Source organism: Macrobrachium rosenbergii, chromosome 5 (genome assembly GCF_040412425.1).
Source record: "Macrobrachium rosenbergii isolate ZJJX-2024 chromosome 5, ASM4041242v1, whole genome shotgun sequence".
Lineage (NCBI taxonomy): Eukaryota > Metazoa > Arthropoda > Malacostraca > Decapoda > Palaemonidae > Macrobrachium > Macrobrachium rosenbergii.
Genome location: NC_089745.1, coordinates 50,283,994 through 50,302,724, shown reverse-complemented (window position 1 = coordinate 50,302,724; position 18,731 = coordinate 50,283,994). Strand labels below are relative to the sequence as shown.

At 38.3% G+C, this 18,731-nt stretch overlaps 1 protein-coding gene across 5 annotated transcripts in view; it reads right to left on the bottom strand.

Annotated features, from left to right (window-relative positions):
* LOC136838772 (uncharacterized) overlaps positions 1-18,731 on the bottom strand; it is a 96,399-nt gene that overhangs the window by 61,936 nt on the left and 15,732 nt on the right. Inside the window, exon 1 of one of the 5 annotated variants that reach the window (XM_067104279.1) lies at positions 16,135-16,153. The exons of the other annotated variants lie outside the window; for them this stretch is intronic. The gene's annotated coding sequence lies outside the window, so the exon portion shown is untranslated. Of the gene's footprint in view, positions 1-16,134; positions 16,154-18,731 lie in introns of those variants that run through there. 5 annotated transcript variants of the gene reach the window in all.

Here is an 18,731-nt window from a genome sequence, read left to right as displayed (position 1 = left end):
GGTCACACCCTAAACAGCTGCCCCTTCCAAATAGTTTGTAACCGTCCCCTGTCCTTGAATGCTTGTTTTTTTCTTTCGTTCTTTTTAAAAGGCTGTCTGATTCAATCTGTTTTGATATCCCCGGGATGGTGTTACGCCAAAATAATGCGAACAGGAAAATTTGAAAGCGCTTCCCATCCCTCTCTCTCTTTACATATATATAATCTTATATATATATATATATATATATATATATATATATATATATATATATATATATATATATATATACATAGGAATGTTTTTTTTTACTGTAAACCAACTGTTCTAGGAAATTAAATAGGCCCACATAACACTATTTACATGGCAAAACCTTATTTTGCTTAAGATCACAAAACAAAAGTTTAACTGAAATATATTTATGGGCCATTTTAATTTATATATATTTACACAGCCACACATAGGCTATATATAAAGGAAATAAGTGGCAGTCACCCACGCCTCAACATGTGACGCATACAAAAGACAATTAAGTCATCTGTATATTGTACATACCGACTTATTCCCGGTGACAATACAACTACCTTGCGCCAGACTCTCTCCTTCACCCCACCCCCTTGCTTTTTTTATTTGTTACCAGCAATTCAGCAAGAATCTGTCCCTAAAAGCCACAAGTAACTTGACATGACATCCTTATTGTACCCCACCAAAAAACGCGTCAGTATCATCCTTCCTTCCACGAGAATTCTAAAAGCCACGCATGAAAAACCCCGACCTTCGCCTTTGACCGCCTCAAATCATGAAGGAAGATCCACATCACGGAAAACACTATAGGAAATTACGGCAAAAAAGTCATTCCACCAGGAAGGACGTCGTTTATGTAAATCGGAAACTCAGTGGCCCCTAAGGATGCTCCCTGCGGCACACTCCTCTGGTCAGCAACTACCCCTAACCACCTTCCCCTCCAGCAGCTCTTGAAGGTCTCCTCCATTCCTGCTCTTAACCACTAAAGACATCCACGCCTCCTTTAGGGAAATTCCCAGTCACTTCCAGGCACCATGCTGTTACATACCCGCACAGCCCGTGGTCACAGCTGAGTTGGGCGACATTACCAAAGGCTAACTTTGGAATTTTGTAATATCTCTCAAAAAGCACCAAAGGACATTTTTGCATTACAGTACTAACTGAAACGCTCAGAGCCATATTCATTCGGCCATATCCTTGCGATATTTTGGGCTATAGTTAAACAAGAAGACAGAAAACAATTCCGATATACGTTCTTAGCTCTGAACAAATAATGGTTCTTTGTCGCCTGAAAAAATACCTCATGACCTTTATACCATCTACAATGATCCAAGGTTTATATTTAGACCTTGTGATGAAATTTCTTCAAGGCTGGTCTGCGATTTCTCTCTTTTCACGAACGCTACTTAACATTCTTACGGCACGCATATGATGGTCATATTAACTGATATTTAGAAGTCGATGAAACACACACACACACACACACACATATATATATATATATATATATATATATATATATATATATATATATATATATATATATATATATATATACATATTATATACACACACACACACACACACACACACACACACACACACACACACACATATATATATATATATATATATATATATATATATATATATATATATATATATATATATATAAATTATATTGCCTTTTCTCGGCATATAATTTGGAGTGCAGATGTTACTTCACCTTAGCTGTGAACTACCATAGTCAAATATTGACCCTATCACACCGGTGACTCCCTTAATTAATTTACATACATACTCAGTAATTCCTTTAATTTCTTCCATTTTTATGCAAAGTATTTCTTTAGTCATGGTTATTTCCTTTCCTTCAACTGTAAAAATTACGAAATAACATCACGAAATGAAGATATAAATAAGAAATTAGCTTATTTTTAAATAAAAAAAGCAGCAATTACCGAAATATCCTTGTAAAATGAGATCAAGGGTTAATCTCAAGATGATCTGGTCAACTTGCGCTGGTCATCAGCTTTTGCCCAGCTTTCTTCTCCTTCACCTGTTTCATTGCTTATATACAGGTGTATCGGTCTTTAAGAGATCGCCAGAGCAGATGTAACAGAGTTACTTCCTTTCGGATGTCCCAAACAAGAGTTTCAGCAGAGACATTTTCCCAACTAATCTCTCTCTCTCTCTCTCTCTCTCTCTCTCTCTCTCTCTCTCTCTCTCTCTCTCTCTCTCTCTCATGTGATCAGACACACGTGCTAGGTCAACTTGAAGGAAGTTACGGTCAAGTGAACTAACTCAAACTTTCAGTGAACGCGTCCCTCTCAAAAGTGTGTTGGCTACATGCATGTAGAGGCCTGGACAATGATTGATCCCACTTGTCACTTTGTCTGTCCGCCCTCAAATCTTAAACACTACTGAGGCTAGAGGGCTGCAAATTGGTATGTTGATCATCCACCCTTCAATTCTCAAACATACCAAACTGCAGCCCTCTAACCTCAGTAGTTTTTATTTTATTTAAAACTGAAAGTCTCATGGGCCGCAGCTGAGTTTCGTGGGCCGTGGCTGAGAGTTTCATACAGCATTACACTTTGTAAAGAAAACTCGATTGCATTTTCTATTTGTTGTAACAAGAGTCACGGCACTGGTGTTAGTTTAAAAAAGACTAAAGCAAGAAAGTCATACCTCCATAACTTCACCTTGCCAATGAGAACACGGCCTATCTCACCAATCTTTGGCAGGGCCGTCCCTCTGTAAGACCATCCCTACTAAAGCTTCCCCTAGCCTCAAAAGATCTGAGACAAACAGTATAGCACTACACCTATCCAGGTGCAGGGTGCTTAGTTTTCCCATAATACAGTCCCATATTACCACTCCCATCAGAAATCAGCACTGGGTAAATAACTTGACAACACCTTTACCAGTCGCACTCTGCAACTCTGTAACAAGTCGACAGTGGCAGGAGAAACTGCTCCGAATGGGAAAAGAGGCCAGTAGCAATGATCCACTGACGGAAGGAAACCAAACTGTCCCTAATGGTTACTGACAGAGAAAGCTAAGTAGAATTCCGTTCTTGAAGGAGAAATGATAGATAAGTAAATGGTACACTGTGGTTCTTTGCTTAGTGGCCCTTATAGTAATCATCATAATCACTGTACTTTGACGGTAAGGATTTTGCTGCTGCGGTTGTAAAATTAACTGCTAAGCCAATGATTGATGACTGCTGTCAATTTTCAAGTCTCAGTCCTGTATTCTATGACCATAAACTTTGTCAATCATGTTTGTCGAATTGTTAATTTAGGTTCAAACCTTGCATATAACCCCTTCCTTCCATTTTAGTTTTCTGTAAAAGAAAACTATTGTGCCGGCTTTGTCCGTCAGCACTTTTTCTGTCTGCCCTCAGATCTGAAAAACTACTGAGGCTAGAGGGCTGCAAATTGCTCATCCACCCTCCAATCATTAAACATACCAAATTGCAGCCCTCTAGCTTCAGTAGTTTTTATTTTATTAAAGGTTAAAGTTAGCCATAATCGTGCTTCTGGCAACGATATAGGATAGGCCACCACCGGGCCGTGGTTGAAGTTTCATGGGCCGAGGTTCATTACAGCATTATACCGAGACCACCGAAAGATAGCTCTATTTTCGGTGGCCTTGATTATATGCTGTAGCGGTGCACAGAAAACTCGATTGCACAGAAGAAACCTCGTCGCATTTTTAACATGTTTATTCATTATGCTCCTTATAGTTTTCAATGAAGTTACTATGTTCATTGTAGTTGACGTTACAAACATCCCAATTTGAGCTCGTGTAGCACTGTCATTGTCTATCAGTTGCACATCTTACATTTTTATTAATTGCGCTAATCTGCCTATTTTTGTAAGCCTAAGTTTAGGAAAGAAAGTGGGACCAACCCACTGAATAGCGGATAGCAAATGATATGATTTCTCATCACCTGGTTAATATATTTAATGTGCTAAATGCAGATTTGAATTTAGAACAATTCTGAATAGCCTATACATAAAACTTAACTGTTACTTTCATACTCATGTGGTCTGGCAAGTGTATTGTTCACAAGAAAATGAACTGATGATTTATAGGTTTGTTCAAGAGACCTCAGGGCAATTGCGCTGTACTTGACTTTAAACCTTGACCTCCGTGGGGGGGGGGGTAGTACCGTCAGTGTATCTCGTGCGGTGCACTGTAGGTATTACTTAAGGTTCTTTGCAGCGTCTCTTCGGCCCCTAGTTGTAACCCCCTTAATTCTTTTTACTGTAACTCTGTTGATATTCTATTTCTAATGTCTTTCTACCAACATTCATCAATTGCTTCATAATGCAACTGCGAGGTTTTCCTCCTGTTACATCTTTCAAACCATTTTACTGTCAAAGTGTCAATTTTCCTTTCAGCGCTGAATGACCTCGTAGGTCCCAGCGCTTGGCCTCTGGCCTAAAACCTATATTCTGTCTACTTAAATCTTGATTATTTCCGCATTTTGTAAAGGAATATCTGTCAATACATACATACAAATCCAGGTTTTCCGTGTAACTGTAAGATTGCGAGGAAACCTGCGTTTCTATATGAGTGTGTAACCACAACGGGACAATTCTCAGTCACGTTTTTACAATTCACCTTTGAACCCTCTCATTGGGGCTATAATTAAGATTACGGGGCCTAAGCCGCACTTTTATGTAACTGCTTTCGAAAAAGTCGCACACTTAGCCGAGACACCGCTAGGACTTTCATTAGGCCTAAAAGACTGACTGTTGAAGACGGCAAAAACAATGGGAGATTTCGATAATAAGAAGGGTCTTCGTGGCAGATACACACACACAGGGCAGTCAACGGAATACAGTTGGAACTGTCTGTGGTATTTTTATGGAGGAAAGCGTCTTCCAAAAATGCTCCTTGAACTGAACTGAACTGAATTGAACTGACGCACTGGGACCAATGAGGTCATTCAGCGCTGAAACATAAATTGACAGTAAAGGGTGTAACAGGAGGAAAACCTCGCAGTTGCACTATGAATCAACTGTCAGGAGAGGTTGGAAAGTAAGGTGGAAGAAAGAATATGAGAGGAAGTACAGAAAAAGGAACGAAAGGGGTTGCAGCTAGGGGCAGAAGGCACGCTGCAAAGAACCTTAATTAATGCCTATAGTGCCCAGCACGAGGTGCACTGACAGGACTACCCCGCTACGGGAATGCTTCTTGACCAAAAAGAAAAAGGATCAATTAAAAAATAATTTTTTAACACGGGTCCTCTGACTGCGGCGTCGATTCCGCTGAAAATTCGATAAATTTCTTCAGTTAGTTAATTAGCCTACAGACCAGTACTAGGAAATTTCCAAAGAGGATGAAGTTCCCATGAAAACGCAAATCGATTCTGTCTACATTATCTATCTATTTATACACACACATATACGTAATATATATATATATATATATATATATATATATATATATATATATATATATATATATATATATATATATATATACTGTATATTGACATTCAAATTTTGTTTCCCAAGAAATTAAATCGTAAGCTACTGTCAATACATCTGATTAGAAGTTACTGTGCTCCTTCATTTCAAGAATAGTGAACTCAAGACTTATTCCTAATTTTGCTATATTCTTTTGTCCTTATTTAAAACTAGAAAGAGAAGTCAGAGCTTAAATTATAAACCTTCGACTGGCGATTATCTTAGTTATCTAAAAACGTGCATCGTTTACATTGTCTTTCTTGAATACAAGGACGTAATTAGCTTAATTACTTAAATACTTTGCTTTCTTTACGATTTCCTTCACAAACTACAAGCGGCAACCTTTTTCTCTGAATATACATTACAGACAATAAAACAGACTGATCCACATATATTACGCTCAATCTTTCTCAAAGACACACAGATCGAACCTAAAACAAAACCTCTTTTGCAGGGGTAATAAAGCTCAGATTCATCTACATGAAATGATTTTATTTGATTGTAAGAAATTTTCGCTGTCAAGTCAAGCATTGGGGTACTTTCGGCCATTCAACGCTTAACCCATTATAAAGGAGGAGTTGGAGTGGTTGGACAGTAAGATAAAGAGATCCAGAAAATAAACAGGATGAAGTAAAAGGCTCTAAAGGTGGAACTGGGAGACTAGTTAGTTAAGAGAGGTTGGACAGAAAGTCAAAGGCTAAAAAGTGGATGTAACTAGGGGGGCCGAAGGGACGCTGCAAACAGCCTTTAGTATGTAACTGCAATAACCAAAACACCCTACAGTAATTATTATTAAAAGAGTTTAACCAGACCACTGAGCTAACTATCAGCTCTCATAGGGCTGGCCCGAAGGATTTGGGTGAAATGACAGGTCTATTTAGGCTACCCAACAGTAATGTCTACAGTGCACCACGTAAGGTGCACTGACGGCACTACTCCCCTACGATAGTCATCTACATGAAAATCTAATCAGTTAATCTAATTCATCGTCAAATTTCTTCCCTTGTGCAACTCTGAGGTCTAGCCGGCTTTAACAAGTTCAATCAACAAAGAGGCAAAACTAGCAGGGGCAGAAACCTCACGGAAGAAACGTGCTCCTCCTAAAATTCCTATTCAATTCACAGAAAGTCCTTCAAGGACCTTCCTGCGGCATAACATGCGCTAAAGACTTGACATGGGCGAAGGTTCTGACATGCGAACACAGTCAGCACAGCGTGACCACTGAGGCGTGAAACCAAAGACCTTTGGCAATGTGTGTGTGTTTTGTGTTTTTTAAATAAAATATTGTTAAACTCATTCAACTGTCAAGAGAATCCACACGAAAATCAAATAATCACTGGTGACTGACTAATATATTCTGCATGCAACGCCGACTAGACAGCTTTATATATGAATAAATCTAAAATGTGTGTTTTTTAATATTTTATTGCTTGGGTAATTAAATCATCTACAGAATCCACACAAAAATCAAGTAATCACTGGTGACTGATTAATATATTCTATATACAATGCTGACATAGCTACAAATATGAAAAAATCCAAAATGTATGTTTTTATAATTCTTAGTTAAATCAATCAGATTAGCTAGATAATCCACACAAAATCCAGTAATAACAGGTTACTAATTTATTCAGTTTGGAATTCCAACGAGTTAGCCTTACGTAAGGATAAGTTCAAAATAAGAAGTCCCCAACAGCCTTAGGTATGTGCCCATTCATGCCTGAAGCGACGCACAATACAAACATAATATTATGCCTATGGGTGTTTTCAGGGCACGTCAAGGTTAAGGGGACGATTTACACTGCCCTCTTTCCCACGCGTTAAGGGAATGACTCGACTCGATATCTGAACATGGAAATCCCATTCTTTTAGCCAAAAAGCTGAATGGCGTATAAGCCTACAATTGGATTAAAATCATAATTATTATATATAAAACGAGCTAAATAAAAGGTTAAACATGGTGTATAAGAGGAATAGGAAATGAAAATATACTGTAGTTCAGACTAAGACGTATGAATGTACACACAGGAAACAGGAAATAGGAGTGTAAAAAGAACTAAATAAGAATTTTAACCTTACAATAGGAATCTGTTATACAGTTCAGTTAAGGTTTAAACGGACATCTGAATCCTACGAAATAATACTGTCTCATAAAAACGCTACATGAGACTTTTGTGTCAACCCCAATTTTCTTTCAATAAAAAAATCAAGTTTTCATCAAGTGCGTACATTCTTCCTTAATTATTATAACAAGCGGAAGCAACGATTTCGTTTTTCAAGAAGAAGAAAAAAAAAAAGGTTTCCCATTCACACAAAACTCTTTAATAAGCAACATGGCATCAAATAACAAACAAGTCCCAACTTACGTAGAGATACAAGCTAATTTTAGGTACGTAACAGATCAACATTTCCCTTCTTCGGAGTCGGCACATCCTGGCACACCCAGAGGAGTGTAACAGCAACCAGCAGGCAGCGGCATTCGCGCAATTTCCCCCTCCGCCCAGAAGCGATCTCGCAAGGTGCGATCTCGTCTGTTCAAAATTCTGACGGTCTCTCCTGGGTGCAGCTTTCTTTGGCTTCGGGGGCCGGGCTGAACAAGGTTAACTCCCATCATCCTCTCCTCTTCCAACTCTCGCTTCCGGTTGATCCCCGAAAATCCTCCGGGACTCGAGGAACAGTCCGGCAAAAACCGGGAGGATTATCCCATAATTATCTTGTGAGACTGATGCTCGGCTACAAACAAATACGTTTGAATGCTGACTCACAGATGACGCTACGCCCTTAATCCCTGTTTGTATGGGGGTACGGGTTTTTTTGGCTACCATTAAAAGTAGACGACCCATGGGAGGAAATAGGATGGGAGGGTGTATGTCAAATCAGTACATGACTCTGAAGTGGTTAAGGTCACAGTCTGTTACCTTTAAACTTGAACATAATTTACCCTGTTTCCTTTTCTTTCTTAATTAACAACAACAACTTTGCCAAAGTTCTGGAACTGCTAAAGCAATTCTGATAATGCCACACCTATTACTGACGGAGTAGCAACAGGGACAGAGGTGGCGCTTCGGAACTTTCATTGGATCTTTCCTAGATAGTGACCCGCACGGGTTTTAACCCGGTATGTATCCACCTTTGCGGCATATTTAGTGCAAGCCCGTTGGAGTTTACTGTTAAAACATAAACACAAAACTGTAAATATCAAAGATAATGATCCCAAAGAAATATTAGTCCTAGATAACGCCCCCCAAACACCCTTGGGGTCACTATCTAGGAAAGATCCCTTTCGTTATTACTCCATGTTCCAAATGTGTTAATAAAATATTAGTCCTAGATAACGACCCCCCAAAAACCCTTGGGGGTCAATATCTAGGATAGATACCTTTCGTTATTACTCCATGTTCCAAATGTGTTGCTAATTTTAAAGCTCTACCTTCGACACTAAGTGATTCAATGCTCTCGTCTGAACTTAAAATCAATATTGCTATTCATTACCCTTTGAAATATGCAACGTACTTAAAATGCTAGCCAGGTGAAAACCGACCTGGAGGAAGAATTGAAATGAGAAGCTGAAGAAGTGCTTTCGTGTTCCTGATACATATATACGTACATATGAACATACATACACACAAGGGTGTGTTTAAGACATTTCAAGGGCAGTGTATGATCACCGAATCTCTAACAAGATAAAAATCCTGATATGAATGAGAGCATCCTTAACGAAAATAAAAGTGGAAAGAGGAAAAACAACGGTGAACTGATGTTGAGAAAAACAATAACATTAATCCTGGGTGACCTCTCTTAATCGTTCTGACACTGACTTGGCGACCTTCGAGTTCCTTTCTCCAAGGAAGGTTTCTTTCTAATTCCGGCATCAGAAATGCGTACTAAGCTTCTTAAGCGTTCAGAGAGCACGTTACTATGGGGACCTATAACGAAGCCTTGCAACCGACTTGCAGGGAGGATAGAGATGCAGCTCTTGAATCAAAGAAACGTCCGCAAGAAATAGTATCATGTAACAAAGTTCGTCGACTTTGGTGCCATCAAACATCGTTTCGAATGCTACAAATTTTTCGATGAGATTTTTCAAAGTATGGGCCGCTCAGATACTTATATATGATACATTAAGGCTGTGAAACCATGAATTTCGCGAAATCCCTAAAATTTTCAGGGAATTCGTGAAATCATCAATTCACTTAGGGACATTTGATTCCCGAAGGGCTAGTACTAAAACACGGCGAAAAACAATGATTCATCTACACTGTTTCGCCGTTTAGTACTAGTCCCTCGGGGATCAAATGTTTTGCCGTGTTTAGTACTAGCCCCTCTGTGATCAAATGTCCCAAAATCAAATGTCCCTGCATTTGATCCCCAAGGGGCACGTACTAAACACGCAAAACAGTGATTCATCTACAATGTTTCGCCGTTTAGTACTAGCCCCTCGAAGATCAAATGCACTTAGGGACATTTGATCCCCGAGGGGCTAGTACTAACCCTTGGGGATCAAATGTTCCTTAGTGAATTGGTGATTTCACATATTTCCTGAAAATTTCAGGGATTTCCTGAAATCCCTGGCTTCACAATCTTACTGTAACATATAAACTTGGATCTTTGAAACCACGTTACTGAATCATTACACTTCTTACGTTAATTTCCAAGCTCATCCACTGACTTATGACGAGTAATTATTAACGATACAGATGTTACGGCATTAAGAAATGAGTTTTAAAACATAGCATAGGGCAAATTAGTTTCTCGGCGTATTTCTAGGGTAAAAGGTTTTAATTAATAAGAAGTCTCATAGGATAGTTTTACAGCATAAGGTTATAATTATCATAATGACAAGGAATTGGGGTATTTAACACTCAAAAAGTAATATCTCCGAAAATAAAACTATATAGGCCTAAATGTATGGAATGTAAACAACGAAATAAATACAATATGAAAGTAAAACAGACGAGTAAAAGTGAATACACAGAATAATACATCCAATTAGAGTAAATCAATGAAATGACGTCTGAATGGGCCATTCGAATTCCTCAGCAGAAATGAGCATTACCATCCACGAGTAATTCATTACCAAGGAAGGTCAAACCTTGCTTAGCCTTGTACAAGAACAAAGAGTCGATAAATCCACATCACAAAGGGACGTAGACTCCTGTGGGGAGGAATACCCATTTGAAAATTCATTACGGAGGAAAAGGCACCTGTCACGAGCTATATGATGACGAAAGTAACCACCATTTCAGCTGAATTACAGCAGCTGTTGGAAGGTCACTAGTATAGGCTGGTTAAAGTTGGTATACTTAATCTTATTTTTGTAACTTGATTACTATCTAACTCGCAAGTAATTTTAATGACCTACCGTTGACAAACAGCGATGCTGTAATAGTCTGTGGGTGGCCCTAACCTTATACTCACCGGTGTCTCCACTGCAGGTGTTCCTAACTTAATGCTGACTACCTGCAGTATGTATTAACTACAAAGGCACCTTTACCCCGAAGCACTGCGTTTACTATTTTTCAGTGTATCTTTACACAATCTGGAGACGGAATCCTTAGTAAAGTAAACCAGCCATATAACTGACAGCAATTTAGTTTGCTGAAGGCCCATGTATTGCCTATGTGAAGGGTTGCAGTGAAAATGTACACGTGACTGAGAATTGTCCCAAATGTGATCGCATACGCAACGCATAAACACCGCAATGTTCCGTGCTGCCATAAGGATACCTTAATCTGAGCGAGCGTCTGCACTGCAGTAAACCGTGTCATTAACACATTTAAAAAAAATAGGTTAAATAAAAGTCAACGATTTAATTTGGTAGTCCTAACCAGTATACTTTATACGATTATCCAGCATTAGCCAAAGATTCGCCTAGAACTTCCTGCCGTTGACCTGTTTTCAACCTGTTTGTGATGTATATGGTATAAAAGTATATCTTTAGTTTAACCAGACCACTGAGCTGATTAACAGTTCGTAGCCGATGTGCGTTTACAACGTTTTTCTATAGTGTAAACGCACCCTTTACAATAACAACCGAAAACAAGGCCTTCATACCAAATAGTGACGGTATTTACCTGTACACATATACAAACAAGTAAAAAATGCGCCGAAGAAATCGAGTTTTCTTTACAGCGTATAATGCTGTATAAAGCTATCAGCTACCACCGACCAGTGTTCAGTTGCTCCCCAGACGCGGCGAAGTGGCGGTGAAGTGAAGGTGCGGTGAAGTGAAGGTGCGTTGCACGCCTCCGGAAAGCGCTGCCAGACGCACGATCCACAGCTAACCCTAACCTTAAATAAAATTTTAAAACTTACTGAGGCTATTGGGCTACAATTTGGTATGTTTGATGACTGCAGGGTGGATGATCAACATACCAATTTGCAGCCCTCTAGCCTCTGTAGTTTTTAAGATTTGATGGCGGACAGACAGACAAAGCCGTCGCAATGGTTTTCTTTTTTTACAGAAAACTAAAACTCTGTTTCTTGCTACATGTTTTCAGGACAATCTTGTTCATCTTCTTCATTTTACTTTTAGTCTGATGAACGCCGCTAAATCTACTGTCGCTTCATTACTTAGTGTTAATATAATTATTCTTACTTTATCTGTTTAAACGAAATGAAATATACACACACGTTGAGAAAATAAAACAACATTCGTTCGCATTTACTATTTCTAATCTTTAAAGGAAACCCACAAATATTTCTCTGGAGACCAGCCTCATCTCTTCCGAATAAGCTTGTTTTCTTTCCCCCGACACACCACGACTTAAAACTGTTAGGCTAAACAAAGATACTACTCCAGTACTTTAAGGAGCCTAATTAAATTCAGTCGTGATTAGCAATCGCCATATATGACAATACAGTAAATTCCTACTACCAAGGCAAGACCTCCAGGAAGACTATAATACCGAAATTGTAATTCTGTAGGGCACGATCACATGATAATCCCAGCATCGTGTATCAAGTATCACAGCTGTCAAGAGAGAAGGAAAGTATCTAATGCCTTATTTGGCCGACGAATAATTCATATGGCCAAAAGGCAGGCACAGCACCATTGCTGTCAGTGGAATCAATTACCTGTACTACAAAGTGTCTTTGCATGGCAACAGTATTCCGACAGACTATAAAAATACCAATCTGGATGGTTGCTATGGTGGGAGTGAATTTTAGGTAAGCTACTGGGAGAAGATAAGGGGCTTCTGAATGCTATCTGAATGCTAAAAGAAGCCTGTGAGGGCGACCACGATTCCTAAGGTTTACGTCAACAACCCCATAGCTAGTTATTTTGTCGCCAGCGGGTCATTAAATTTGTGTTAGCTCTGGACACAAAGTAACCACATTGGGATACGCACTGTTCGCCATAAACCAGACATAAAAGTTAAACTGGAGTTGCAATGCAACACTTTCCACTAAATAATTAGCTTTTAGCACAAAATCTGGTAAATTCTTATATTTAGTATAACGACAAAAACTTTTTCCTTGCAGAGATCATCATTCAATTAGCCTACCTATATGGAGGTGAAATAGGAAGTTCAACTTTAAAAAAGTTTTATTGTTAACGAGAAAACATTGAACTACATCTGAGAGCGTGGGAACTCTGCTAAGTAATTAACAAGATGGGAAGGTATATAAAAAAAAAATCGACTTTTCACATGGCCTGGTAAGTTCTTTTGATATTTTCCAACTGCCAGTTTTGCAAAGGTAATGTAAGATCCCAGCACCAACCACAACTCCCGACCTCCTTTACACATACACACACACAAACACGCACACAAAATACGTAGAATCTTGAGCATGACCATGTTACGTGCTAGTAGTGAGCTAAATGCCACTGAATGCACAGGAAATTTTTCCAACCACTCAAGTGATACAGGCAGGGAGAATGGCGTTTGCTGTAGTTACGAAGACATTATATAGACAGTACAAAGAAAAATATCAGGACATGATGAAAGAGGCTGCATGTAGTTTTATGATCATATACATATGGCCCATAGGCTAACCATTCAATTCAACGGAAGCTTGCAAGTTGGTCCTTTGGGTTGTTTCATTAGAAGTGCAACTATGAATAATAACAACTTGAAAACTGCGTTCTGCAATAAGGTAAAAAAAAAAAAGTTTTAAAACATATAGCCTACAAGAACACCAAAGTAATCCATAAAGTCTGCACGAGAGCGGACGCTATGAAAGCCACGTCCACTGGTTTAAGTGACTGCATATGGGGAAGATGGCTGCACAGAAAGCATTTCACTGAAGGAAAGTATTTCACGGGAGGAAAGTATTTCACTGAAGGGAAGTATTTCACTAGAGGAAAGTATTTCACTGAAGAAAAGTATTTCGCTAAAGGGAAGTATTTCACTGAAGGAAAGTATTTAACTGAAGGGAAGTATTTTACTGGAAGAAAGAATTTCCTCAGTTATATTATGTTACCAATGGGATGGATATACGATGTTGCATTCACAAAAACCTACTCACGGAAGACAGAGGATAACACAATGATACTTGAGAGACTTTCTAAGTATTAGGTCTAAGTCACATGTAAATGTCTGGGGAACAAGTTTGGCTGACCCGAAGCCTTAAAATAAAAAAGGAAAAAAAATCAGCTCCCAGCTCTCTGTTCACTTTTGCTAGATCCATGTTTCGCTTCTGGCCTACCAACCACCAGGCTACTCGACCGGTAGGACCAAGAAAAAATGGCTTGAGCTAAGAAACCCATCCCTAAGGACTTTTGGAGAAAAATGGAAAGCTGTTACCTGTGTCGACATCAAGTCCTTGATAATACAGCTTAAACAAGTTGAAACAACGAGGTATTTTGAATATTTAGCTTCTCAAACATTGAGAGCAAAAATCTATAAATATGATATTTTTACCTGCATTTCATGAGTTTAAAATGTATTAAAATCCCAAATATGGCAAGAAACACATGGTACCTCCCCGAAACATACAAGAAGCATGCAAAGATACATGAGATAGGCCTATGCTCCATCATATGAATTTGCTCAGTTGAGACGACTCTAATATTTATTAAAGTAACACAGGGCAAGATCGGGACGCTTATACTGAAGATGCTGACGTCGTTATTTTCTTACCAATAGAAATGAGAAAGAAGACACATCACTAGAAACGTAAATATTTCTATTTCCTTTCCTGGCATGTTAGTTCTCCTACTTCACAAAGTATTTTGCTACCTTGTTACAGTCCAGAACTACACAAACTTTACAGTTAGGAACCCTACTCAAGCAAGTGTTCCAGCGGATCCGCCTACCAAACACGACCCCCTCTCCCCACATGCCGGGGTGGGGATAGGCCAAGGATTGTAACATGGACTAAAAACGTCATGATATTGGGCCCTTCATAAAATGATCCCAGTAATATGTGTGTATAGCGTGTAGGCCTAAGCGCGTGTACGTGTGGGCCTATATGTCTTCGTGGTCTGAATAAATATATACAACGTATGAATATATACTATACACGCCAGAGAGCGAGAGAGAGGGCTTGAACTTTAAAATGTTAGGAATCAGTTGAACTAAATACAATACAGAGCGAACGTGCGTTACGTTTCAGTACGAATAACATCACCATACCATTCCGAGTTAACTGTCTACATGAAAAAATGGCACAAAATAGCGATGACAGACGAATAAAACCATTTCGAAATACGCCCTTGCCGCTGTTAGTGTGTGCCCATGCATACCGTATGCTCTCTCTCTCTCTCTCTCTCTCTCTCTCTCTCTCTCTCTCTCTCTCTCTCAGAGATACACACACATATATATATATATATATATATATTTTTTACACACACACACACACACACACACACACACACACATATATATATATATATATATATATATATATATATATATATATATATATATATATATATATATATATATATATATATTTGATACATAGTTACATTTAACAAAACAAAAGGCGATTCCGACTTTTCTAACAATTCGTTCGATAAAAAGGCTAACCCACACAAAAGACTGATTTCTAATACTTTCTCTATGAAGCCGTTTAAAAAAATAAAAGACAAGGGATCCACTCATTTTGCAACGTCAGATACAACATTTTTGTCTAGGCGGAAGAAAGGGACAAAAATGCACGCATGCGCGCGAGGTCATGGTGACGGAAATGTCAAGAAGAAAATTATGGAGAAATTCTCTCTCTCTCTCTCTCTCTCTCTCTCTCTCTCTCTCTCTCTCTCTCTCTCTCTCTCTCGTAAAAACACACCCAATTACACAAAATAATTATATATAAGCTACATGAATTTTAAGACTACCTACTGTCCAGATTTGAAATCATAAAAAATCTAAAATATTAATAATCAAAGCATACTGGAAATGTCTTCTAGGGACTTCAAAATAGTATATAGCCTATCATCTACTGAGACTTTATTACATATCTTCTATGAGTAGGTTATATCTAAACCGACAATGAGCCTTATGGGGGTCACTGCAACCACGTATTAAAATCTAAAAATAATGTAATTAATAAAAGAAATAAAGACAAGGAATGAAGCCTCTCTAATATTCTCTAATATTCTCCAGGGTAAAGTGGAAAAACCTATAAGAATTGTTCGAAAGCAGGGAGAGAGCCACAACTTTCTCTATAAGAAAAAAAAAGCTACAACTATCGACCTTACCGTACATTACCCAAGTCGTTGCTTTCTCTCAAGCCTCGACGAACGAATTACAATGGTTTTCTTACGATGTCATGGTTGCGTTCTCCTCCAGTACAACAACAGTTTAGCTAATGAACAATGAGACGCATTCTAATAGGGGGGGAGGGGGAGCGGGCATATTTAGAGCACCGCCTCCGAGAGCAGATATCCGGACACGCAAACAACAAGGCTTGGAAGTGGCTTAAGCCTTGTCTCGAGTAGGTTAACCCGGATTTACTGTACATCCCATATGCCATGCGCAGACTAACGGCGCCTGCGAGAATTACATTCTCACACCGGGTTAGCCCAATCAAGCACGAAATTTAAGTAGGTTTACCTGTAAGCTTAAGCCTAAACTCCCAAACACTACTACTACCTATCTAGCCAAGCAAGTATAAGACTAAGGCCATTAACATTCTTAAAAGAAAAATCCGAGTTATTTGTCATTCGAGGAAATTTTTTCTGTTTGTTGTATCAGTCCTGGTTATCAAATTTAGGCTAATTTTAAGACTACACTCTCAAATCTTACTTTGCTACAAGTCAAGATGGAATCAAATTTATTTCTATAAGTAATATGCAATATAAATAACCCCATTATTTTAATATTCATTATTGACAGCTATTATAAGCAATCATGTCATGGCTAAAAAAAAAAAAAACTCATTCAATTAAGACTTCCTTCAAAATAACTATAATACATTAATAATCAAGATGATTAATAGACGTGTTGTATAATGCAATACCATCATCCCTGGATGATCTGTAGAATGAGCTTCAAAGGCAATCACTTCGGGCGATGGTACAGGTTCGTTCTTGAAGTGAAACTTAAGGAAGATGGCCCAGCAGAAAGGCTTCAGGTGATGGTCTTAACCTTTAGTTCTTGGTGTTAACCTTCAATACGACTGGCGAGAGAAAGAAAGCCGTCCCTTGGAGCAATTTTGCCTCTAGGGTCAAGGTCCAGCGATGCTACACACTTCCACGCAAGAGGATAAGTTGTTGTTTATCATTAAGCTGGCTTTACGCCAGCACAGGCTCTTGCTCATGGAGAAGCCCATAACAAGAGGACAATGCTCCAACAATGGGGAGGCAAACTGTGGACAATCTTACACTGATTTTATCAAACTTGGATATATGTGGAGAGGCAAACTGTGGGCAATCTTACACTGATTTTATCAAACTTGGATATATGTGGATTAAATACAAAGTTTATAAAGTATGTATGTATATATATATGTGTGCGTGTGTGTGTGTGTGTGTTAGACTTCAAAGGTGGTAAGGAGAAAAAGGAAAATAGTATGTAGTTTGGGTGAGAAAAATGAAGAGTATACGTCTAGATCAGAGCTGTTTCAATCCTTAAAGTGTAAATGGACATACAATTGGTGGCGAATGAAGAATGTCTATAAAGATAAGATACTGGATGTTTTCATAAAGGAATATTTACTTTATAGTTTTTAATGGGAAAAGGTAGTCAACTCACATAATACCAGTAAACTTTGTAAAAAAGTGTGAGAAAAAAAAAGTCAAGTGATAATTCATGTTTCTTGTAAATTTTATGCATAGTTTGTTTTGTACCAGATTTGAGTATCAGTAAAGCTATTGTCTATTAAGGATTCGAGAAATTATACATGTATATATTTAAAATATGTATAAAACCTGATTATCATGTAGTTTATTTTATAATAAAAAAAAAAATTTTTTTCAAACTGACTGTCACAAGCAGAAGCAGCCTTGCGAGCACTTAACTGAGTGAGCAAGCAAACATCTATTCCACCAATCGCAGCTAACACGTCTATTGACAGTACTCATTCACCAAACGTGCTCGAACGCTAATCTCCTCGACATGTGCGAATTTCTCATTTAAAACTGCCGTCGCGACTACTAAGCCATTCATGCATGAACACGTCCAGATTAATTTTTCATTATATTCACCAAATGGCTTTAAATTCATTATATTCACCAAATGGATCCAAAGAAATGTTGGATATTTTTATTCTTATTTTACTAACGGTTTAGTGTATATCAGAATGAGGATGTGCTTGAATGGCTTCTAATAATAATCTTCAGACATTAAAGGAAATTCAAGATAAAAATTCACTGAGTGGTGTACTACAATTTCCAACAGCCTGTTTTACGTGGCAAGATCTTTCGATTATGGAAGGGGCTCAGAGACAAAAGTCAAAATTGAACCCAAAACCATACTTCTTTTTCAAGCTACCTTTTTATTACTTTCTGACAACCATTTTCTTCGGTATGGAACTAAACAATACTTTCTAATTAAGCGTATCTACTTCCATACGTCCAATCTTTAACTCCTGAGCGTAACAGCTCAACAGACCATGTAGGCTAATAAAGGGGGCTGCGTAATGAAAGTACCTATTATGACGCTAAATTATGGAAGTCAATAAAATACGGTATGGTAAAATTTTTACACAAAAAGAAACTGCTTGCATAAATTTATAGTCTACCCTACAGTCATCAAGAAAAAGCCAAAGATTTATCGCTATTAAGAAAAAAACTATCCCCAATAACCTTTCACAACTAACATTAACTAAGAGGCGAAATTTAGGAACAACTAACAT